At 43.9% G+C, this 22,500-nt stretch overlaps 1 protein-coding gene across 1 annotated transcript in view; it reads right to left on the reverse strand.

Annotated features, from left to right (window-relative positions):
* The window catches only part of LOC109885543 (receptor-type tyrosine-protein phosphatase R), a 115,241-nt gene that overhangs the window by 44,553 nt on the left and 48,188 nt on the right, over positions 1-22,500 (reverse strand).

The following is a 22,500-nucleotide window of genomic DNA, read 5'->3' on the forward strand; positions in this document are numbered from 1 at the left end:
GGAAAGGTGGAGAGGGGAGAAAGAGAGAGGGGGGAAAGTGTGAGACACACTGACAGCCCAGAGCAGGAGAGAGATATATCACCATGGAAACTAGAGTTGAATTCACAGGGGAGACATCTGGATTGACTGGTGCCAACAACAGAGCGAGTGACTGTGTCCTGAACAGCAGAACATCAGACAGGAACTAGATAGAGACACTGTACTGCCTGTTACCTTGCCAACACACACACTGTATACTTACTTCCAGACAAACACCCACAAGATGGGAAACAAACCCTTTTCACAAGAGGATGGAGAGACATGCTCTGTAGTGGTACCTCTCTACAACACTCTGTTACCTCTCTATACCACTCTGTTACCTCTCTATAACACTCTGTTACCTCTCTATAACACTCTGTTACCTCTCTGTAACGCTCTGTTACCTCTCTGTTACCTCTCTATACCACTCTGTTACCTCTCTATACCACTCTGTTACCTCTCTATAACATTCTGTTACCTCTCTGTTACCTCTCTAAAACACTCTGTTACCTCTCTATAACACTCTGTTACCTCTCTATAACACTCTGTTACCTCTCTGTTACCTCTATATAAGACTCTGTTACCTCTCTATAACATTCTGTTACCTCTCTAAAACACTCTGTTACCTCTCTAAAACACTCTGTTACCCCTCTATAACACTCTGTTACCTCTCTGTTACCTCTATATAAGACTCTGTTACCTCTCTATAACATTCTGTTACCTCTCTAAAACACTATGTTACCTCTCTATAACACCCTGTTACCTCTCTATAACACTCTGTTACCTCTCTATAACACTCTGTTACCTCTCTATAACACTCTGTTACCTCTCTATTACACTCTGTTACCTCTCTATAACACTCTGTTACCTCTCTGTTACCTCTATATAAGACTCTGTTACCTCTCTATAACATTCTGTTACCTCTCTAAAACACTATGTTACCTCTCTATAACACTCTGTTACCTCTCTATAACACTCTGTTACCTCTCTATAACACTCTGTTACCTCTCTATAACACTCTGTTACCTCTCTAAAACACTCTGTTACCTCTCTATAACATTCTGTTACCTCTCTATAACACTCTATAACTCTCTGTTACCTCTCTACAACATTCTGTTACCTCTCTAAAAACACTCTGTTACCTCTCTATAACACCCTGTTACCCCTCTATAACACTCTGTTACCTCTCTAAAACACTCTGTTACCTCTCTATAACACCCTGTTACCCCTCTATAACACTCTGTTACCTCTCTGTTACCTCTCTAAAACACTCTGTTACCCCTCTATAACACTCTGTTACCCCTCTATAACACTCTGTTACCTCTCTATAACATTCTGTTACCTCTCTAAAAACACTCTGTTACCTCTCTATAACACCCTGTTACCCCTCTATAACACTCTGTTACCTCTCTAAAACACTCTGTTACCTCTCTATAACACTCTGTTACCCCTCTATAACACTCTGTTACCTCTCTATAACACTCTGTTACCTCTCTATTACACTCTGTTACCTCTCTATAACACCCTGTTACCCCTCTATAACACTCTGTTACCTCTCTATTACACTCTGTTACCTCTCTATAACACTCTGTTACCTCTCTATAACACTCTGTTACCTCTCTATAACACTCTGTTACCTCTCTGTAACACTCTGTTACCTCTCTATAACACTCTGTTACCTCTCTATAACACCCTGTTACCTCTCTATAAAACACAGGGAAATCTCTAACACTTTCCAAGCAGAGCAGAGGAGGCAGGGGATGTCTAAGCTGCATTACATCTCTACCAACATTACTACATTACCATCCATCCACTCACACTTCTACAATCACTTTCACATTTTCTCTCTCTCTCTCTCTCTCTCTCTCTCTCTCTCTCTCTCTCTCTCTCTCTCTCTCTCTCTCTCTCTAAAACAAGGTAAAACCACCTTTAGTTAACATGTCATTTGTTCCAGATGGCGAATTGATTACCTCCAGCTAACCTGGTTTGGTACCAGTCCTGAGGGTCATGCAGTGGTCAGCCCTATAAAGAGGATCCCAGACAGGCCTGGGAACCGTGACCGGCCAGAGAAAGGTTGTGTGTGGGCGCATGTCATCCGTTAAAAATAAGATTTACCCCAACCACTTATGTCTCCCCCCTCCTGTATCTAGCAACTTAACCTCCCCACATTCTAAAAGTCTGACTTGAGGAGAAACAAACCCCTCCCTGTATCTAGCAACATAACCGTCCCACATTCTAAAAGTCTGACTTGAGGAGAAACAAACCCCTCCCTGTATCTAGCAACATAACCTCCCCACATTCTAAAAGTCTGACTTGAGGAGAAACAAACCCTCCTGTACCTAGCAACATAACCTCCCCACATTCTAAAAGTCTGACTTGAGGAGAAACAAACCCCTCCCTGTATCTAGCAACATAACCTCCCCACATTCTAAAAGTCTGACTTGAGGAGAAACAAACCCCTCCTGTACCCAGCAACATAACCGTCCCACATTCTAAAAGTCTGACTTGAGGAGAAACAAACCCCTCCTGTATCCAGCAACATAACCGTCCCACATTCTAAAAGTCTGACTTGAGGAGAAACAAACCCCTCCTGTATCTAGCAACATAACCGTCCCACATTCTAAAAGTCTGACTTGAGGAGAAACAAACCCCTCCTGTATCTAGCAACAGATATTGCAGATATTTTCCCCCACCGGTTGTCTTTCAGAGGAAGAACACCCTCCGTCTCTGAGTCATATAATGTGTTCCAAATGGAACCCTATTCCCTATATAGCGCAACCCTTTAACCAGGGCCCATAGGGTAGTGCACTATGTAGGGAATAGGATGCCATTTGATAAGCAGCCATAGTTGTATCTCCCCAGGCATCGGCAGAGATGACTATGAAATGTCCATATTTAGACAAAACATTATCCTTAATAACCCTGTCTCCTCTCCAGCTTTCTCCTCTTCCTGTACACTGCCAGGGGCTGTCTCCTGTCCAGCTTTCTCCTCTTCCTGTACACTGTCAGGGACTGTCTCCTCTTCCTCTACACTTCCAGGGACTGTCTCCTCTTCCTATACACTGTCAGGGTCTGTCTCCTCTTCCTGTACACTTCCAGGGACTGTCTCCTCTTCCTGTACACTGCCAGGGACTGTCTCCTCTTCCTGTACACTGCCAGGGACTGTCTCCTCTCCAGCTTTCTCCTCTTCCTGTACACTGCCAGGGACTGTCTCCTCTCTAGCCTTCTCCTCTTCCTGTACACTGCCAGGGACTGTCTCCTCTCCAGCTTTCTCCTCTTCCTGTACACTGCCAGGGACTGTCTCATCTTCCTCTACACTGCCAGGACTGTCTCCTCTTCCTGTACACTGCCAGGGACTGTCTTGTCTTCCTGTACACCGCCAGGGACTGTCTCCTCTTCCTCTACACTGCCAGGGACTGTCTCCTCTTCCTATACACTGCCAGGGACTGTCTCCTCTTCCTCTACACTGCCAGGGACTGTCTCCTCTTCCTGTACACTGCCAGGGACTGTCTCGTCTTCCTGTACACCGCCAGGGACTGTCTCCTCTTCCTGTACCCTTCCAGGGACTGTCCCCTCTTCCTGTACCCTTCGAGGGTCTGTCTCCTCTTCCTGTACCCTTCCAGGGTCTGTCTCCTCTTCCTGTACCCTTCCAGGGTCTGTCTCCTCTTTCTGTACCCTTCCAGGGTCTGTCTCCTCTTCCTGTACCCTTCCAGGGTCTGTCTCCTCTTCCTGTACCCTTCCAGGGTCTGTCTCCTCTTCCTGTACCCTTCCAGGGTCTGTCTCCTCTTCCTGTACCCTTCCAGGGACTGCCTCCTTTTCCTGTACCCTTCCAGGGACTGTCTCCTCTTCCTGTACCCTTCCAGGGTCTGTCTCCTCTTCCTGTACCCTTCCAGGGACTGTCTCCTCTTCCTGTACCCTTCCAGGGTCTGTCTCCTCTTCCTGTACCCTTCCAGGGTCTGTCTCCTCTTCCTGTACCCTTCCAGGGACTGCCTGCTCTTTCAGGTTCTACGGTTCTAGTTTTCTTTCTGCCTTACTACCCTCAGGGCTCTGCAGTCCTGAAAAAAGAAGGGACATCTTTTTTTCTATCTTTAAGAAGTGGAGTTGGTATGTTTTTATTCCACATGACTGCTTTCAGACTCTTTAACAGGCCTCTGGAGTCCTGGGAAATAGGGGACATGTCTACAGGAAGGACGTCAACTCTCTCGAGAAGTGAGAGAGTCCATGTTTACTGTCTTAGGTCTCCTACAAATAGTGTCTCCTAGTTTTAGAAGAAGGAAGAGGATGTTTTTATTCACCTGACTTCCCTTAGACACTTAACAGGCCCTCGAGGGGTGGGGGGTGGGGGCCTGCTGCCTGATGCCCAACACAGGAGACATGGAGGGGTTGGGGGGGGGGGGGGTAGAGGGAGGCATGCTACCTGATGCCCAACACAGGAGACATGGAGGGGTGGGGGGGTAGAGGGAGGCCTGCTACCTGATGCCCTTAACAGGAGACATGGAGGGGTTGGGGAGGTAGAGGGAGGCCTGCTACCTGATGCCCAACACAGGAGACATGGAGGGGTGGGGGGGTAGAGGGAGGCCTGCTACCTGATGCCCAACACAGGAGACATGGACCAAAGGTAGCCATTAAACACCGGATGGGACTCTCTTTTCCATCTACCCATAATCCTTGGATGTAACCTCACTGGAGAGCTAGCTTCCTTGCTGCCAAGTGCCCCAGTGAACTACTCAGTGTCCTGGGTACTGTGTGTGTGAAATATCCCTGTACGTGAATGGATATGTGTCTCCAGAGAGAGAGACATCACAGAGGTAATAGTAGACTGTAGAGAGAGACATCACAGAGGTGGTAGTAGACTGTAAAGAGAGACATCACAGAGGTAATAGTAGACTGTAAAGAGAGACATCACAGAGGTAATAGTAGACTGTAGAGAGAGACATCACAGAGGTAATAGTAGACTGTAAAGAGAGACATCACAGAGGTAATAGTAGATTGTAGAGAGAGACATCACAGAGGTAATAGTAGATTGTAGAGAGAGACATCACAGAGGTAATAGTAGATTGTAGAGAGAGACATCACAGAGGTAATAGTAGATTGTAGAGAGAGACATCACAGAGGTAATAGTAGATTGTAGAGAGAGACATCACAGAGGTAATAGTAGATTGTAGCGAGAGACATCACAGAGGTAATAGTAGATTGTAGAGAGAGACATCACAGAGGTAATAGTAGATTGTAGAGAGAGACATCACAGAGGTAATAGTAGATTGTAGAGAGAGACATCACAGAGGTAATAGTAGATTGTAGAGAGAGACATCACAGAGGTAATAGTAGACTGTAAAGAGAGACATCACAGAGGTAATAAAAGCATCTGCTAAATATACACTGATATATTATAGTATAACCTGATATACTATAGTAACTGTGTTATAGTATAACCTGATATATTATAGTATAACCTGATATATTATAGTATAACCTGATATATTATAGTATAACCTGATATATTATAGTATAACCTGATATATTATAGTATAACCTGATATATTATAGTAACTGTATTATAGTATAACCTGATATATTATAGTATAACCTGATATATTATAGTATAACCTGATATATTATAGTATCTGTATTATAGTATAACCTGATATATTATAGTATAACCTGATATACTATAGTAACTGTATTATAGTATAACCTGATATATTATAGTAATTGTATTATAGTATAACCTGATATATTATAGTATAACCTGATATATTATAGTATAACCTGATATATTATAGTATAACCTGATATATTATAGTATAACCTGATATATTATAGTATAACCTGATATATTATAGTATAACCTGATATATTATAGTAACTGTATTATAGTATAACCTGATATATTATAGTATAACCTGATATATTATAGTATAACCTGATATATTATAGTATAACCTGATATATTATAGTATAACCTGATATATTATAGTATAACCTGATATATTATAGTATAACCTGATATATTATAGTAACTGTGTTATAGTATAACCTGATATATTATAGTATAACCTGATATACTATAGTAACTGTATTATAGTATAACCTGATATATTATAGTATAACCTGATATATTATAGTAACTGTATTATAGTATAACCTGATATATTATAGTATAACCTGATATATTATAGTATAACCTGATATATTATAGTATAACCTGATATATTATAGTAACTGTATTATAGTATAACCTGATATATTATAGTATAACCTGATATATTATAGTATAACCTGATATACTATAGTAACTGTATTATAGTATAACCTGATATATTATAGTAACTGTATTATAGTATAACCTGATATATTATAGTATAACCTGATGTATTATAGTATAACCTGATGTATTATAGTATAACCTGATATATTATAGTAACTGTATTATAGTATAACCTGATATATTATTGTATAACCTGATATATTATTGTATAACCTGATATATTATAGTATAACCTGATATATTATTGTATAACCTGATATATTATAGCATAACCTGATATATTATTGTATAACCTGATATATTATTGTATAACCTGATATATTATAGTATAACCTGATATATTATAGTGACTGTATTATAGTATAACCTGATATATTATAGTATAACCTGATATATTATAGTATAACCTGATGTATTATAGTATAACCTGATATATTATAGTAGAACCTAAATGACCAGGGGACAATAACAAAATAAAACCAACAGCACATAGCCAACACAGGAAGTAATGGCGGCCCTGAAGGGTCATTATTGGCCAGTGAGGGAACATCCTCTGTGACAGAAACTCCCTCTATCACATCTACTGTGAAGAGTGTTCCCTGTTGATGATCGGTGACCCCAGGGACAAGGAGGTCAATTACAGAAGACTGACAGCTCCAGAATATCTACTGTGATGAGTGTTCCCTGTTGATGATCGGTGACCCCAGGGACAAGGAGGTCAATAACAGAAGACCGACAGCTCCAGAATATCTACTGTGATGAGTGTTCCCTGTTGATGATCGGTGACCGTGACCCCAGGGACAAGGAGGTCAATAACAGAAGACTGACAGCTCCAGAATATCTACTGTGAAGAGTGTTCCCTGTTGATGATCGGTGACCCCAGGGACAAGGAGGTCAATAACAGAAGACTGACAGCTCCAGAATATCTACTGTGAAGAGTGTTCCCTGTTGATGATCGGTGACCGTGACCCCAGGGACAAGAAGGTCAATAACAGAAGACTGACAGCTCCAGAATATCCTTGGATATTGATTTTGTAACCATCTGGCATAACAGCAGACTGTTAGACCTCCGGCGAGACGGAGACCGCTCTGTTTCCAACATCACTCTACACATAAGTACAGTAGTAGCCATGATATGGACCCGATGTTCACTGTATAGTTAGTCAACACACACACTTTACACACTCCCCAAAGTCCCAAACCAGCTCACCTGGTGAAGCTGCCAGGAGACACAGAGACAGGTAGAGACGTCTTCTGGCATCTCCTGGAGTGGGCTTTCAGATTCAAGTCCAATTGGCTAACAAATCCCTTTAGTCGGTCCCCTAGGGTCCTTCAGTTACAGGAACATTCAGAGAGCACCCGGGGACCACAACTTTCCCTGCTACCTCAATAACTCCACAAAATTACCACTGGGAACGAGATCAAATATAACTCCAACTCTCTCTCTCTCTCTAACCAAATGGCCATTGTTTTTTGGAGGACATGTATATGTATTAGATGATGGATAATGTCAGTGGTAGTGATGGTGGTATCTACTGTACAGCCCTGGTCAAATGTAGTGCCCTAAAAAGGGAACAGGGTGCCACTGGGGAGGTTATGAACATGGCAGGAAGTGGAGATAGTACGGCCATTAGGAGGTACATGACCCACAGGTGGTGGGAGGCTGGAGGACTGACAAGAGAGGCACACACACACACACACACACACACTCACACACACACAGTTCTCGTGGATGAACTCTGGACCCCTAGAGACTGAATTAGAGTTCTGACTCATCCACAGGCTAGGACGAGAGGGATGGAGAGGGGGATGGAGCGGTGTAGGGGAGGGAGGGATGGAGAGATGGAGGGAGGGAGGGAGGGAGGGATGGAGAGATGGAGGGAGGGAGGGAGGGATGGAGTGGTTGAGGGAGATATGGTGGGAGGGATGGATGGAGAGGTGGAGGGAGGGAGGGATGGAGTGGTTGAGGGAGATATGGTGGGAGGGATGGATGGAGGGAGGGAGGGATGGAGAGGTGGAGGGAGGGGAGATGGTTGGAGGGAGGGAGGGATAGAGAGGTGGAGGGATAGAGAGGTAGAGGGATGGAGGGAGGGAGGGAGGGATGGAGAGGTGGAGGGAGGGGGGATGGTGGGAGGGATGGATGGAGAGGTGGAGGGAGGGAGGGATGGAGAGGTGGAGGGAGGGGAGATGGTTGGAGGGAGGGAGGGATAGAGAGGTGGAGGGATGGAGGGAGGGAGGGAGGGATGGATGGAGAGATGGAGGGAGGGGGGATGGATGGAGGGAGGGATGGATGGAGGGAGGGAGGGAGGGAGGGAGGGAGGGAGGGAGGGAGGGAGGGAGGGAGGGAGGGAGGGAGGGAGGGAGGGAGGGAGGAGGGAGGGAGGGAGGGAGGGAGAGGTGGAGGGAGGGGGGATGGTTGGAGGGAGGGAGGGATAGAGAGGTAGCGGGATGGAGGGAGGGAAGGAGGGATGGAGAGGTGGAGGGAGGGGGGATGGTTGGAGGGAGGGAGGGATAGATGGATTATGGAGGGATGAATGGATGGATGGTCAGAGATAAAGGGAGGAATGGAGGGAGCCATCAGAGCCAATCACAGGCAGGTAAGGCACATCCTGTGTCAACAGCCCCTCATCCCCCTGAGCATGCTGAGTAAATACACCATTAGGACGGGCGGGTGGAGTGATATGGAGGGACTACTTTGGGAAAGTAGAGCGAAAATAATCTAGTCTGTTACCTGGCAACTGTCGCTGCCTACAGCGCTGAGAGTTCACAGTGGAGGTTAATATTAAACAGCAGCAGAGGTGGCCTGCCGTTTGGTGTGTGTGTGTGTGTGTGTGTGTGTGTGTGTGTGTGTGTGTGTGTGTGTGTGTGTGTGTGTGTGTGTGTGTGTGTGTGTGTGTGTGTGTGTGTGTGTGTGTGTGTGTGTGTGTGTGTGTGTGTGTGTGTGTGCATGTGTATGTGTGTGTGTGTGTGTGTGTGTGTGTCTGGTTAGAGTTAATAACTAAATAACATTTGCTCTGCTATTCTAAAGTGGATGTCCACAAACAACAACAACATCACTCCAGTCTGTTCCACATCAATAACCTGTTCATATTCACCATGGAAACATGTTGCTACGGCATCTCTGTCCCATTACATTCACATCAATAACCTGTTCACATTCACCATGGAAACATGTTACTACGGCATCGCTCTGTCCCATTACATTCACATCAATAACCTGTTCGTATTCACCATGGAAACAAAACATGTTGCTACGGCATCTCTCTGTCCCATTACATTCACATCAATAACCTGTTCGTATTCACCATGGAAACAAAACATGTTGCTACGGCATCCCTCTGTCCCATTACATTCACATCAATAACCTGTTCATAGTCACCATGGAAACAAACAGTGTTGCTACGGCATCTCTCTGTCCCATTACATTCACATCAATAACCTGTTCGTATTCACCATGGAAACAAAACATGTTGCTACGGCATCGCTCTGTCCCATTACATTCACATCAACAACCTGTTCATAGTCACCATGGAAACAAAACATGTTGCTACGGCATCTCTCTGTCCCATTACATTCACATCAATAACCTGTTCATATTCACCATGGAAACATGTTGCTACGGCATCTCTCTGTCCCATTACATTCACATCAATAACCTGTTCATATTCACCATGGAAACAAAACATGTTGCTACGGCACCCCTCTGTCCCATTACATTCACATCAATAACCTGTTCGTATTCACCATGGAAACAAAACATGTTGCTACGGCACCCCTCTGTCCCATTACATTCACATCAATAACCTGTTCATATTCACCATGGAAACATGTTGCTATGGCATCTCTCTGTCCCATTACATTCACATCAATAACCTGTTCATAGCCACCATGGAAACAAAACATGTTGCTACGGCACCCCTCTGTCCCATTACATTCACATCAATAACCTGTTCATATTCACCATGAAAACATGTTGCTATGGCACCCCTCTGTCCCATTACATTCACATCAATAACCTGTTCATATTCACCATGGAAACATGTTGCTACGGCATCTCTCTGTCCCATTACATTCACATCCTGTCATCTTGTATTCAGAGGAGAGAGAGGCTGCAGCACATGTCTCCCTTCCCTCACTCCCCCTCTCTCCCTCAGGGAACGCCTCTGATCCAGTCTGATACAACGTGACCTCACGGCTCAGAGATAGAGATAGACAGCGAGAGATAGACAGAGAGAGAGAGACAGCGAGAGATACAGAGCAGCAAGATTTGTAACCTGTTGCCACGAGAAAAGGGAAACCAGTGAGGACATATCCAGTGGATACAGCAATACACCTCCGCCCCTGATAAGTGGTCCTGTCAGTGGATTTCCTGTACCGTGCTGTGTCTCCTCATCCACTGACAGTGACCAGGCGCTCCTGTCTGCCCTCTTTAATTCCATTAGCCTCTATCTCCTCATAGTCTGATCTGCTTTACAGAGAGCTGTCTGTGGGATTCATCTTTACAGTGTCCCTCCATCAAAACCATCTGGACACTACCTGACCCCATGGGCTTTTTATACAAACCAGTTATATATATTATATTTATATATCTGCATCAAACACAAGCATTATGTATTACTGTACTGTTGGAGCTATAAACACAAGCATTATGTATTACTGTACTGTACTGTTGGAGCTATAAACACAAGCATTATGTATTACTGTACTGTTGGAGCTATAAACACAAGCATTATGTATTACTGTACTGTTGGAGCTATAAACACAAGCATTATGTATTACTGTACTGTTGGAGATTATCAACACAAGCATTATGTATTTACTGTACTGTTGGAGCTATAAACACAAGCATTATGTTTACTGTACTGTTGGAGCTATAAACACAAGCATTAGTATACTGTACTGTTGGAGCTATAAACACAAGCATTATGTATTACTGTACTGTTGGAGCTATAAACACAAGCATTATGTATTACTGTACTGTTGGAGCTATAAACACAAGCATTATGTATTACTGTACTGTACTGTTGGAGCTAAACACAAGCATTATGTATTACTGTACTGTTGGAGCTATAAACACAAGCATTATGTATTACTGTACTGTTGGAGCTATAAACACAAGCATTATGTATTACTGTACTGTACTGTTGGAGCTATAAACACAAGCATTATGTATTACTGTACTGTTGGAGCTATAAACACAAGCATTATGTATTACTGTACTGTTGGAGCTATAAACACAAGCATTATGTATTACTGTACTGTTGGAGCTATAAACACAAGCATTATGTATTACTGTACTGTTGGAGCTATAAACACAAGCATTATGTATTACTGTACTGTTGGAGCTATAAACACAAGCATTATGTATTACTGTACTGTTGGAGCTATAAACACAAGCATTATGTATTACTGTACTGTGGAGCTATAAACACAAGCATTATGTATTACTGTACTGTTGGAGCTATAAACACAAGCATTATGTATTACTGTACTGTACTGGTGGAGCTATAAACACAAGCATTATGTATTACTGTACTGTACTGTTGGAGCTATAAACACAAGCATTATGTATTACTGTACTGGTGGAGCTATAAACACAAGCATTATGTATTACTGTACTGGTGGAGCTATAAACACAAGCATTATGTATTACTGTACTGTACTGTTGGAGCTATAAACACAAGCATTATGTATTACTGTACTGGTGGAGCTATAAACACAAGCATTATGTATTACTGTACTGTACTGTTGGAGCTATAAACACAAGCATTATGTATTACTGTTTACTGTACTGTTGGAGCTATAAACACAAGCATTATGTATTACTGTACTGTTGGAGCTATAAACACAAGCATTATGTATTACTGTACTGTACTGTTGGAGCTATAAACACAAGCATTATGTATTACTGTACTGTACTGTTGGAGCTATAAACACAAGCATTATGTATTTACTGTACTGTACTGGTGGAGCTATAACACAAGCATTATGTATTACTGTACTGTACTGTTGGAGATATAAACACAAGCATTATATATTACTGTACTGTTGGAGCTATAAACACAAGCATTATGTATTACTGTACTGTACTGTTGGAGATATAAACACAAGCATTATGTATTACTTGTACTGTACTGTTGGAGCTATAAACACAAGCATTATGTATTACTGTACTGTACTGTTGGAGCTATAAACACAAGCATTATGTATTACTGTACTGGTGGAGCTATAAACACAAGCATTATGTATTACTGTACTGTTGGAGTTATAAACACAAGCATTATGTATTACTGTACTGTACTGGTGGAGCTATAAACACAAGCATTATGTATTACTGTACTGTAACTGTTGGAGCTATAAACCAAGCATTATGTATTACTGTACTGTCTGGTGGAGCTATAAACACAAGCATTATGTATTACTGTACTGTACTGTTGGAGCTATAAACACCAAGCATTAATGTATTACTGTACTGTTGGAGTTATAAACAACAAGCATATGTATTACTGTACTGTACTGGGTGGAGCTATAAACACAAGCATATGTATTACTGTACTGTACTGTTGGAGCTAATAAACACAAAGCATTATGTATTACTGTACTGTACTGTGGAGCTATAAACACAAGCATTATGTATTACTGTAGCTGTACTGGTTGGAGCTATAAAACACAAGCATTATGTATTACTGTACGTGTTGGAGCTATAAACACAAGGCATTATGTATTACTGTACTGGTGGAGCTATAAACACAAGCATTATGTATTACTGTACTGTACTGGTGGAGCTATAAAACACAAGCATTATGTATTACTGTACTGTTTGGAGCTATAAACCAAAGCATTATGTATTACTGTACTGGTGGAGCTATAAACACAAGCATTATGTATTACTGTACTGTTGGAGCTATAAAACACAAGCATTATGTATTACTGTACTGTTGGAGCTATAAACACAAGCAATATGTATTACTGTACTGTTGGAGCTATAACCAGCATATGTATTATCTGTCTTGGTGGAGTATAAACACAAGCATTATGTATTACTGTACTGGTGGGAGCTATAAACACAAGCATTATGTATTACTGTACTGTACTGGTGGAGCTATAAACACAAGCATTATGTATTACTGTACTGTACTGTTGGAGCTATAAACACAAGCATTATGTATTACTGTACTGGTGGAGCTATAAACACAAGCATTATGTATTACTGTACTGTTGGAGCTATAAACACAAGCATTATGTATTACTGTACTGTTGGAGCTATAAACACAAGCATTATGTATTACTGTACTGTACTGTTGGAGCTATAAACACAAGCATTATGTATTACTGTACTGTTGGAGCTATAAACACAAGCATTATGTAATACTGTACTGTACTGTTGGAGCTATAACACAAGCATTATGTATACTGTACTGTTGGAGCTATAACACAAGCATTATGTAATACTGTACTGTACTGTTGGAGCTATAAACACAAGCATTATGTATTACTGTACTGTTGGAGCTATAAACACAAGCATATGTAATACTGTACTGTACTGTTGGAGCTATAAACACAAGCATTATGTATTACTGTACTGTTGGAGCTATAAACACAAGCATTATGTATTACTGTACTGTTGGAGCTAATAAACACAAGCATTATGTATTACTGTACTGTACTGGTGGAGCTATAAACACAAGCATTATGTATTACTGTACTGGTGGAGCTATAAACACAAGCATTATGTATTACTGTACTGTTGGAGCTATAAACACAAGCATTATGTATTACTGTACTGTTGGAGCTATAAACACAAGCATTATGTATTACTGTACTGTTGGAGCTATAAACACAAGCATTATGTATTCTGTACTGTACTGTTGGAGCTATAAACACAAGCATTATGTATTACTGTAACTGTTGGAGCTATAAACACAAGCATTATGTATTACTGTACTGTTGGAGCTATAAACACAAGCATTATGTATTACTGTACTGTACTGTTGGAGCTATAAACACAAGCATTATGTATTACTGTACTGTACTGGTGGAGCTATAAACACAAGCATTATGTATTACTGTACTGTACTGTTGGAGCTATAAACACAAGCATTATGTATTACTGTACTGTACTGTTGGAGCTATAAACACAAGCATTATGTATTACTGTACTGTACTGTTGGAGCTATAAACACAAGCATTATGTATTACTGTACTGTACTGTTGGAGCTATAAACACAAGCATTATGTATTACTGTACTGTTGGAGCTATAAACACAAGCATTTGTGTATTACTGTACTGGTGGAGCTATAAACACAAGCATTATGTATTACTGTACTGGTGGAGCTATAAACACAAGCATTATGTATTACTGTACTGTACTGTTGGAGCTATAAACACAAGCATTATGTATTACTGTACTGTTGGAGCTATAAACACAAGCATTATGTATTACTGTACTGTTGGAGCTATAAACACAAGCATTATGTATTACTGTACTGTTGGAGCTATAAACACAAGCATTATGTATTACTGTACTGTTGGAGCTATAAACACAAGCATTATGTATTACTGTACTGTTGGAGCTATAAACACAAGCATTATGTATTACTGTACTGTTGGAGCTATAAACACAAGCATTATGTATTACTGTACTGTTGGAGCTATAAACACAAGCATTATGTATTACTGTACTGGTGGAGCTATAAACACAAGCATTATGTATTACTGTACTGTACTGTTGGAGCTATAAACACAAGCATTATGTATTACTGTACTGTTGGAGCTATAAACACAAGCATTATGTAATACTGTACTGTACTGTTGGAGCTATAAACACAAGCATTATGCATTACTGTACTGTTGGAGCTATAAACACAAGCATTATGTATTACTGTACTGTACTGTTGGAGCTATAAACACAAGCATTATGTATTACTGTACTGTTGGAGCTATAAACACAAGCATTATGTATTACTGTACTGTACTGTTGGAGCTATAAACACAAGCATTATGTATTACTGTACTGGTGGAGCTATAAACACAAGCATTATGTATTACTGTACTGGTGGAGCTATAAACACAAGCATTATGTATTACTGTACTGTTGGAGCTATAAACACAAGCATTATGTATTACTGTACTGTACTGTTGGAGCTATAAACACAAGCATTGTGTATTACTGTACTGTACTGTTGGAGCTATAAACACAAGCATTATGTATTACTGTACTGTACTGTTGGAGCTATAAACACAAGCATTATGTATTACTGTACTGTTGGAGTTATAAACACAAGCATTATGTAATACTGTACTGTACTGTTGGAGCTATAAACACAAGCATTATGTAATACTGTACTGTTGGAGCTATAACACAAGCATTATGTATTACTGTACTGTTGGAGATATAAACACAAGCATTATGTATTACTGTACTGTACTGTTGGAGCTATAAACACAAGCATTATGTATTACTGTACTGTTGGAGTTATAAACACAAGCATTATGTATTACTGTACTGTTGGAGCTATAAACACAAGCATTATCTATTACTGTACTGTTGGAGCTATAAACACAAGCATTATGTAATACTGTACTGTACTGTTGGAGCTATAAACACAAGCATTATGTATTACTGTACTGTTGGAGCTATAAACACAAGCATTATGTATTACTGTACTGTTGGAGCTATAAACACAAGCATTATGTATTACTGTACTGTTGGAGCTATAAACACAAGCATTATGTATTACTGTACTGTACTGTTGGAGCTATAAACACAAGCATTATGTATTACTGTACTGTACTGTTGGAGCTATAAACACAAGCATTATGTATTACTGTACTGTACTGTTGGAGCTATAAACACAAGCATTATGTAATACTGTACTGTTGGAGCTATAAACACAAGCATTATGTAATACTGTACTGTTGGAGCTATAAACACAAGCATTATGTATTACTGTACTGTTGGAGCTATAAACACAAGCATTATGTATTACTGTACTGTTGGAGCTATAAACACAAGCATTATGTATTACTGTACTGTACTGTTGGAGCTATAAACACAAGCATTATGTATTACTGTACTGTACTGTTGGAGCTATAAACACAAGCATTATGTATTACTGTACTGTACTGTTGGAGCTATAAACACAAGCATTATGTAATACTGTACTGTTGGAGCTATAAACACAAGCATTATGTAATACTGTACTGTTGGAGCTATAAACACAAGCATTATGTATTACTGTACTGTTTGGAGCTATAAACACAAGCATTATGTATTACTGTACTGTACTGTTGGAGCTATAAACACAAGCATTATGTATTACTGTACTGTACTGTTGGAGCTATAAACACAAACATTATGTATTACTGTACTGTACTGTTGGAGCTATAAACACAAGCATTATGTATTACTGTACTGTTGGAGCTATAAACACAAGCATTATGTATTACTGTACTGTTGGAGCTATAAACACAGGCATTATGTATTACTGTACTGTTGGAGCTATAAACACAAGCATTATGTATTACTGTACTGTTGGAGCTATAAACACAAGCATTATATATTACTGTACTGTTGGAGCTATAAACACAAGCATTATGTATTACTGTACTGTTGGAGCTATAAACACAAGCATTATGTATTACTGTACTGTACTGTTGGAGCTATAAACACAAACATTATGTATTACTGTACTGTTGGAGCTATAAACACAAGCATTATGTATTACTGTACTGTACTGTTTGGAGCTATAAACACAAGCATTGTGTATTACTGTACTGTTGGAGATAGGAGCCAGGAGCAACTTGCTTAGGGGACTATTCTCCAGGTTCATCTGTCAGTAGTTGATGGCTTTTTAATGGAAGGTTTGGGAATCGCCTCCTTTTAGGTGGTTGTAGAATTTAACGGCTCATTAGTGGGTATCGGCTAATTAGTGGGTATCGGCCTAATTCTGCTCTGCATGCATTATTTGGTGTAATGCATGCAGTCTCTCTCGGTCCCTCCCTCCCTCCCTCCCTCCCTCCCTCCCTCCCTCCCTCCCTCCCTCCCTCCCTCCCTCCCTCCCTCCCTCCCTCCCTCCCTCCCTCCCTCCCTCCCTCCCTCCCTCCCTCCCTCCCTCCCTCCCTCCCTCCCTCCCTCTCGGTTCCCTCCCTCTCTCCCTCCCTCCCTCCCTCCCTCCCTCCCTCCCTCTCTCCCCACCCCACCACGTTAAGCTCAGGAAGGGTGATTGATTTGAATTGGATCTAATGTTTCTGTACCTGGCAGCAGAGCAGCGGAGATGCCAAAGCCTGCTGCCCCACTGTCATCCAACACACACACACACACAGTCATCCAATTAGAGTTGATTTCCCCTTGTCTAAAAGGCTCTAAAAAGAGAATTGAGGACTGTCTGTTATACTGCTGACTAAATAAGAGAGGGAGAGAGAGAGGGGGGAGAGAGAGAGGGGGAGAGAGTGAGAGAGAGAGGGGGGATAGAGAGTTGGAGAGAGAGAGGGGGGAGAGAGAGTTGGAGAGAGAGGGGGAGAGAGAGTGAGAGAGAGGGGGGAGAGAGTTGGAGAGAGAGAGTGAGAGAGAGGGGGGAGAGTGAGAGAGAGGGGGGAGAGTGAGAGAGAGGGCGGAGAGAGAGTTGGAGAGAGAGAGAGGGGGGGAGAGAGAGAGAGAAGGGGGGAGTGAGAGAGAGAAGGGGGGAGTGAGAGAGAGGGGGGAGAGAGAGTTGGAGAGAGACTGGGGGGAGAGAGTGAGAGAGAAAAAGAGATGGGGGAGAGATAATGGGGGAGAGAGAAAAACAGAGAGACAGAGAGAGAGAGGGGGGGGAGAAAGAGAGAGAGAGAGACAGGGGAAGGAGGGAGAGAGAGAAAGAGAGAGAGAATGTGGGAGAGAGAGAGAGAGGGGGGGGAGAGAGAGAGAGAGAGTTCATAGGTTAGGTAGAAAAAAAACAGAATAGGAGAATCAGTTAAATTGAAATCATTCACATCCAAATCCATTTTAGTCTGTGTGTTCAATCTAGTAATTCAGAGTGAGGAAACGTTGTGATGCTGATGAGTATCCAGCCTCTGTGCCTCAGCCAGTCTGTGTTGGAGTCAGTCAGTCTGTCCTGGAGTCAGTCAGTCTGTGTTGGAGTCAGTCAGTCTGTGTTGGAGTCAGCCAGTCTGTCCTGGAGTCAGCCAGTCTGTCCTGGAGTCAGCCAGTCTGTCCTGGAGTCAGCCAGTCTGTCCTGGAGTCAGTCAGTCTGTCCTGGAGTCAGTCAGTCTGTCCTGGAGTCAGTCAGTCTGTCCTGGAGTCAGTCAGTCTGTCTTGGAGTCAGTCAGTCTGTGCTGGAGTCAGTCAGTCTGTGCTGGAGTCAGTCAGTCTGTCCTGGAGTCAGTCAGTCTGTCTTGGAGTCAGCAAGTCTGTCTTGGAGTCAGCAAGTCTGTCTTGGAGTCAGTCAGTCTGTGTTGGAGTCAGTCAGTCTGTCTTGGAGTCAGTCAGTCTGTGCTGAGTCAGTCAGTCTGTGCTGGAGTCAGTCAGTCTGTGTTGGAGTCAGCCAGTCTGTGTTGGTGTCAGCCAGTCTGTGTTGGAGTCAGCCAGTCTGTGCTGGAGTCAGTCAGTCTGTGTTGGAGTCAGTCTGTCTTGGAGTCAGTCAGTCTGTGCTGGAGTCAGCCAGTCTGTCCTGGAGTCAGCCAGTCTGTCCTGGAGTCAGTCAGTCTGTCCTGGAGTCAGTCAGTCTGTCCTGGAGTTAGTCAGTCTGTCCTGGAGTCAGTCAGTCTGTCCTGTAGTCAGTCAGTCTGTGTTGGAGTCAGCCAGTCTGTGCTGGAGTCAGTCAGTCTGTGTTGGAGTCAGTCAGTCTGTCTTGGAGTCAGTCAGTCTGTGCTGGAGTCAGCCAGTCTGTCCTGGAGTCAGTCAGTCTGTCCTGGAGTCAGTCAGTCTGTCCTGGAGTCAGTCAGTCTGTCCTGTAGTCAGTCAGTCTGTGTTGGAGTCAGCCAGTCTGTGCTGGAGTCAGTCAGTCTGTGTTGGAGTCAGTCAGTCTGTCCTGTAGTCAGTCAGTCTGTGTTGGAGTCAGCCAGTCTGTGCTGGAGTCAGTCAGTCTGTGTTGGAGTCAGTCAGTCTGTCTTGGAGTCAGTCAGTCTGTGTTGGAGTCAGTCAGTCTGTCTTGGAGTCAGTCAGTCTGTGCTGGAGTGCTCTGCTCAATGAACAGAGGAGGGAAAGTCCCAGGGAAAATAGAAGGAAATGGAGATTGATGCAGAACAGGATGTACCGTATAGCCTGGTTCCCTCTCTCCTCTCTGCCTCCAACCAACAGCTGTCCATGGTTCCCTCTCTCCTCTCTCCTCTCTCCTCTCTCCTCTCTGCCTCCAACCAACAGCTGTCCATGGTTCCCTCTCTCCTCTCCTCTCTCCTCTCTCCTCTCTGCCTCCAACCAACAGCTGTCCATGATTCCCTCTCTCCTCTCCTCTCTCTGCCTCCAACCAACAGCTGTCCATGGTTCCCTCTCTCCTCTCCTCTCTCTGCCTCCAACCAACAGCTGTCCATGGTTTCCTCTCTCCTCTCTGCCTCCAACCAACAGCTGTCCATGATTCCCTCTCTCCTCTCTCCTCTCTGCCTCCAACCAACAGCTGTCCATGGTTCCCTCTCTCCTCTCTCCTCTCTCCTCTCTGCCTCCAACCAACAGCTGTCCATGATTCCCTCTCTCCTCTCTCCTCTCTCCTCTCTCCTCTCTCCTCTCTCCTCTCTCCTCTCTCCTCTCTCCCTCCAACCAACAGCTGTCCATGGTTCCCTCTCTCCTCTCTCCTCTCTCCCTCCAACCAACAGCTGTCCATGGTTCCCTCTCTCCTCTCTCCTCTCTGCCTCCAACCAACAGCTGTCCATGGTTCCCTCTCTCCTCTCTCCTCTCTGCCTCCAACCAACAGCTGTCCATGGTTCCCTCTCTCCTCTCTCCTCTCTCCTCTCTCCTCTCTCCTCTCTGCCTCCAACCAACAGCTGTCCATGGTTCCCTCTCTCCTCTCTCTGCCTCCAACCAACAGCTGTCCATGGTTCCCTCTCTCCTCTCTCCTCTCTCCTCTTTCCTCTCCCCTCTCTGCCTCCAACCAACAGCTGTCCATGGTTCCCTCTCTCCTCTCTCTGCCTCCAACCAACAGCTGTCCATGGTTCCCTCTCTCCTCTCTCCTCTCTCTGCCTCCAACCAACAGCTGTCCATGATTCCCTCTCTCCTCTCTCCTCTCTGCCTCCAACCAACAGCTGTCCATGGTTCCCTCTCTCCTCTCTCCTCTCTGCCTCCAACCAACAGCTGTCCATGATTCCCTCTCTCCTCTCTCCTCTCTCCCTCCAACCAACAGCTGTCCATGGTTCCCTCTCTCCTCTCTCCTCTCTCCTCTCTCCTCTCTGCCTCCAACCAACAGCTGTCCATGGTTCCCTCTCTCCTCTCTCCTCTCTGCCTCCAACCAACAGCTGTCCATGGTTCCCTCTCTCCTCTCTCCTCTCTGCCTCCAACCAACAGCTGTCCATGGTTCCCTCTCTCCTCTCTGCCTCCAACCAACAGCTGTCCATGGTTCCCTCTCTCCTCTCTGCCTCCAACCAACAGCTGTCCATGATTCCCTCTCTCCTCTCTCCTCTCTCCTCTCTCCTCTCTGCCTCCAACCAACAGCTGTCCATGGTTCCCTCTCTCCTCTCTGCCTCCAACCAACAGCTGTCCATGGTTCCCTCTCTCCTCTCTGCCTCCAACCAACAGCTGTCCATGGTTCCCTCTCTCCTCTCTCCTCCAACCAACAGCTGTCCATGGTTCCCTCTCTCCTCTCTCCTCTCTCCTCTCTCCTCTCCTCTCTGCCTCCAACCAACAGCTGTCCATGGTTCCCTCTCTCCTCTCTGCCTCCAACCAACAGCTGTCCATGATTCCCTCTCTCCTCTCTCCTCTCTCCTCTCTGCCTCCAACCAACAGCTGTCCATGATTCCCTCTCTCCTCTCTCCTCTCTGCCTCCAACCAACAGCTGTCCATGGTTCCCTCTCTCCTCTCTCTGCCTCCAACCAACAGCTGTCCATGATTCCCTCTCTCCTCTCTCCTCTCTGCCTCCAACCAACAGCTGTCCATGGTTCCCTCTTTCCTCTCTGCCTCCAACCAACAGCTGTCCATGGTTCCCTCTCTCCTCTCTGCCTCCAACCAACAGCTGTCCATGGTTCCCTCTCTCCTCTCTCCTCTCCTCTCTCCTCTCTCCTCTCTGCCTCCAACCAACAGCTGTCCATGGTTCCCTCTCTCCTCTCTGCCTCCAACCAACAGCTGTCCATGGTTCCCTCTCTCCTCTCTCTGCCTCCAACCAACAGCTGTCCATGTGACATGTGTCTTGTGGGAACAACACAGGTCCAGTGTGAGTGTAGAGGGGAAACAAACACTCACTATGAATTCAGCTGCTTCATCATTCTGAATGAGATCAAACACTGACCAGGGTGTGTACATGTCTGTGCATGGTAGGCCAGCCAGAAGTCTGTCTGTCTGTCTGTCTGTCTGTCTGTCTGTCTGTCTGTCTGTCTGTCTGTCTGTCTGTCTGTCTGTCTGTCTGTCTGTCTGTCTGTCTGTCTGTCTGTCTGTCTGTCTGTCTGTCTGTCTGTCTGTCTGTCTGTCTGTCTGTCTGTCTGTCTGTCTGTCTGTCTGTCTGTCTGTCCCCAGCGCCGTCCGGGTTAGAGGAGGGTTTGGCCCAGCGTCGTCTGGGTTAGGGGAGGGTTTGGCCCAGCGTCGTCCGGTTTAGGGGAGGGTTTGGCCCATCATCGTCCGGATTAGGGGAGGGTTTGGTCGGCAGGGATGTCTTTGTTCCATCGTGCTCTAGTGACCCCTGTGGTGGTCCAGGCTCAGTGCACGCTGACACGGTCGCCAGGTGTACGGTGTTTCCTCCAACACATTGGTGCGGCTGGCTTCCGGGTCAAGCGACTTGGCGGGTCGTGTGTCAAGCGACTTTGCGCCTCTCCCGAGTCCGTACGGGAGTTGCAGCGATGAGACAAGACTGTAACTACCAATAGGAGACAACAAAACTGGGGACAAAAGGAGGTAAAAAGTACCAAAAAAACACAGTCTGTCTGTCTGAGATACTGACAATACAGACAGTCTACAGGAGTAGAGAGACAGACAGACTGTCTGTGATACTGACAATACAGACAGCCTGCAGGAGCAGAGAGACAGTCTGTCTGTCTGTCTGTGATACTGACAACACAGACAGTCTGCAGGAGCAGAGAGACAGTCTATCTGTCTGTGGGA

This window comes from Oncorhynchus kisutch, unplaced genomic scaffold, assembly GCF_002021735.2.
Source record: "Oncorhynchus kisutch isolate 150728-3 unplaced genomic scaffold, Okis_V2 Okis09a-Okis19a_hom, whole genome shotgun sequence".
Lineage (NCBI taxonomy): Eukaryota > Metazoa > Chordata > Actinopteri > Salmoniformes > Salmonidae > Oncorhynchus > Oncorhynchus kisutch.